The 3,654-nt window shown below is 48.4% G+C and overlaps 1 long non-coding RNA gene across 1 annotated transcript; it reads right to left on the reverse strand.

Moving 5' to 3' along the window:
• Positions 1-647: 647 nt before the first annotated feature.
• Positions 648-2,196, reverse strand: LOC119367775. The gene is made up of 3 exons (XR_005176431.1): positions 1,867-2,196; positions 1,566-1,769; positions 648-1,478 (listed from the first exon to the last, which is right to left on the reverse strand). It is a non-coding gene; the product is annotated as an uncharacterized LOC119367775 (long non-coding RNA).
• Positions 2,197-3,654: the final 1,458 nt, after the last annotated feature.

Below are 3,654 nucleotides of genomic sequence, written 5' to 3' on the forward strand. Positions count from 1 at the left end.
ATTCAGGTGGATGATCCGGATCATGCAAACTGCAACTAAATTTGTTTCTTCATGTAGCAGAACCATGTCTTGATCAGAAGTTCGCGTCAACTTTGGTTAATTTGGTTATTACCGAAACCGAACCGAAAGCAAACGGTTACAACCGAAACCGAACCGTATCTATGTATAAAACCGTATAAACCGAAGTATAAAAACCGTATAAACCGAACCGAATCAAACCGAAAAAACCGAATGCACAGGCTGACCTCTGCTCTATCGCGCATGTCGCCGACCAGCGATTCCTCGCGCATGTCCGATCCCAGGAAATGGAACGCACTTTTCCTGTGCCACGGACCAACATTCTACAGGACGGCCCAACCACGGCTCAGCTAGCGACGCACTGACGGAAGTGGCGATCAGCCCAGCGGACGGATAACGTCCGTCCCGGTGCTGTCCCACTGTTCGAAACAGTGCATACGTATAGATGCGAACTGGTGATTAAAAAAGCCACCGCATTGCGCATAAAAAATGGGAAGGACCAGATCGCGATGCCATACTCATTGGCCCAGATACAGAGAGCATATGTGCTCGAGTGCACAAACTCCACATCCATTTATTTCCTCCAACCATTGTCTTTTGACCTCAACAAACGAATAAGAGCATGACATTCACACCAGCATGCCCGAGTACTGTCAACCTTGCTGGCCTTCCCCTGCATAACACACGTAATGCAGAATTGGAACTTTTAGCCATTACCAAAATTACAAAACAGCAGCACACCATACAGAATTCAAATGACAACAAGTACTGACAGCACATCCGCAGACAATTTCCTTCATGGACTTTGTCCAGTAAAACAGCGTTCCCTAGAGGGAGCCGTAGCCCTGGGCAATGAACGGATCAGGAGCCGGTGCACGAGTGAGACAACAGGTTGGGCCTGGAGGAGGTGGGAGGAATAATTTGCGTGGTGCATTGGCGCCGGGCGGTGGCGATACTGCCTGATTGCCAGGTTGTTGAACAGCCATCACGTAGCTTCCAAATCGATGGACAGCTGGGGTAGGAACAGATGTAGCAACGAAGGATCTTCATGCTCACCAATTATTCCTACATTGCTGTCGGGCGGAGTGGAAGCGCGAGAGCGCTACACTGGGATGGAGCTCGACCGCCACAGATACCGCTCGGTTGCAAGAAATGAAGCAAGGCAGCATGGGGAGGGCGTCGGATATTTGAAGCATTGCTAAGCACTAATGCAAACTACAGTCGTAATGGCTAAAGCTGATACCAATATGAACTGCTACACTGAAACTACAGATACGAGACTCGAGAGCCAAACACAAACCATCATCTGACAAAAAAAATGCAAGAATTGTAGTCATCATTTGGGAAATACGAGCACATACATATATGTAAATGAACCAAGAATACAATCATGGTAAGAAAGAGCGGCACACATATCCTCTTCCTCCTTGCATCCTCGACATTACCGTCCTACCTAGGCGCTGAAAAAGATGAAAAGGAGGGAACTGAATTAGAAAGGGATACATGGCTAAGAGATAAAGACGTGAAGAGACAGGGTTAGTATTTACCTTTTCGATGTGTACTGTTACTCTTGCGCCGACGAGGTTGCTAGTGTAGTGGTCACCCCCCGCCTCCTCCTCTCGCACCAGCGAGACACCGTCGCTTCATCCTGCACATCCACCTTTGTATCCTTGAGCCGTTTGCACCGCCTCCTTGTACTAATCGCCCGCCTACACCATAACTAAGGCTCTCTCTATCGGCATCGCCACCTCCTTGATTCATGGACAGACAACAAAAAGAACAGCCGGGCTTAGCACTATCAATTTCAAGGAAGGAGGGAGGGGAATCAAAGTCTAGGGTTACACTTACGATGAACTGTTACTCGATGAAGACCATCGGCCTTAATCCTTGCGCCGCCGGCGGTTCTGCACTCGATCCCATTGCGCGCTAGGGCGCCTCGGCTGGACCCGAATCACCTGCCTCCGCTCGACACCGTCGACGCTCGAGCGCATCGGTTGCATCCGAATCCTTCGCTTGATCCCAGCGCACGGATGGACTCGATCCATCCCTCACCTCGGCCGTAGCGGTGCTCGAATCCGGACTGGATCAATCGGCTCCTCTCTGCGCCTCGAATCCGGAGTGGATGGAATCGATGCGATCGCTCCGTTGCGCCTCGATCGGGAATATATTTTTTGAGAATAATTTTTTTCTTTTTGAGAAAACAGAATCGACGGGAGATGGATTTCACGCGGTCGCTACTATGCCTCGCAAGCCCACCAGTGGACCTCGCTGGAACTTAATGGGCTGGCGGCTCTTGACGGCCCAATGCACCAGAGGCGTCCGTTTCGGCCCGTGGAGGAGCAGCCTAGAGGACACCTGGGCCATATTAGCCACACTGCGAAACAGATCGCTTTTTCACATTAAATCTGACGGCCAGGAACTCCGAGATCAATAAAACGGACGGCCAAAAACCCAAATCGCTGTGAGGGCAAGGACTAGGTGCGGTTATACTGTCCTTAATTGATGGACTGACATAAGATAGATTTATGTTATTCCAGAATAAAAATACTACTCGCAAGTATTTATTGCTTCCTAATCTTGAACCGAGTTGATGGTTGATCCATGCACGGGACCTCCCATGCATGGGAGAACTGCTTTTCTCTCTGAAGCCCACCATGTATAGCACTAGGTTGATGTTTTCTTCAGAAGTTCGTGAATTGGGGATTATGTGTTTGGTAGAATTCCCCTATAATATGTGTTGTACTGCATTGTCATCAATATATCATTTCCCTGTACTCCCTCCGTCTAGGTGTGTAAGTCATCTTACGAAAACTAAATAAATCCAAAACACTTAGGCGCGGTGCATTAACTTCTACCTCGTTTCTTGTTTCTTGACATATCAACCAATAAGGGCGTGTTTGGTTACATTACCGATTCAGCCTGGCCCGGTGAGCCTGGCTCTATTGAGCCGGTTTGAGGGGATGCAGGCCAAAAAAACCCAGATGCACATAGTTTGGTTGCCTGCATGCCCCTAGTTGCATTAGACAACCATTTTCGACCCGACGTTTGGTTGCCCGCATTGCATTAGGCGCACATATGACATGGTGTTTGGTTGCAACCTGCATAAGGTGTTGTCACCACTTCTAACTAGTGGTGAGCTTACCACATAGAATCTGAACATGTAGCGCCATCTACTTAAACAAATGACAGTTCATCCTAACTACTATCAAATGACAGTTCAAATTATTAAGAGCCATTGGCTAAATAGGAGATAGTTCATCGGTGCTACCAGATCTTCCTCTTCCTCTCTTCTTCTGCTTCTGCTGCTGCTTCTGGTACTGCTGCAGCTGCTTCTTGTTCTTCTTCCATCTTCTTCAAATCCTGCACTGACCTCTGTTAAGCCACATCGCCTCTGCCCACTTCAGCCTTTTGTTCTTCCAAGCGTCATTGTCAAATGCCTCCACACCATGGCCGGAGCTAACAACATCATCAGGCTCGACATCTTCCTCCTCAGACACGTGTTCATCAAAGCCCCACTGGAGGATCCAGTTATGCAGAATTCAACAAGCAAGAACTAGCTTAATCTGAGTGGAGTATGGGTGGAATGGCTTCTGATCCAGGATCTTAAACCTATTCTTCAGAGCTCCAAATGTCCTC

Source organism: Triticum dicoccoides, chromosome 2B (assembly GCF_002162155.2).
Source record: "Triticum dicoccoides isolate Atlit2015 ecotype Zavitan chromosome 2B, WEW_v2.0, whole genome shotgun sequence".
Classification (NCBI taxonomy): domain Eukaryota; kingdom Viridiplantae; phylum Streptophyta; class Magnoliopsida; order Poales; family Poaceae; genus Triticum; species Triticum dicoccoides.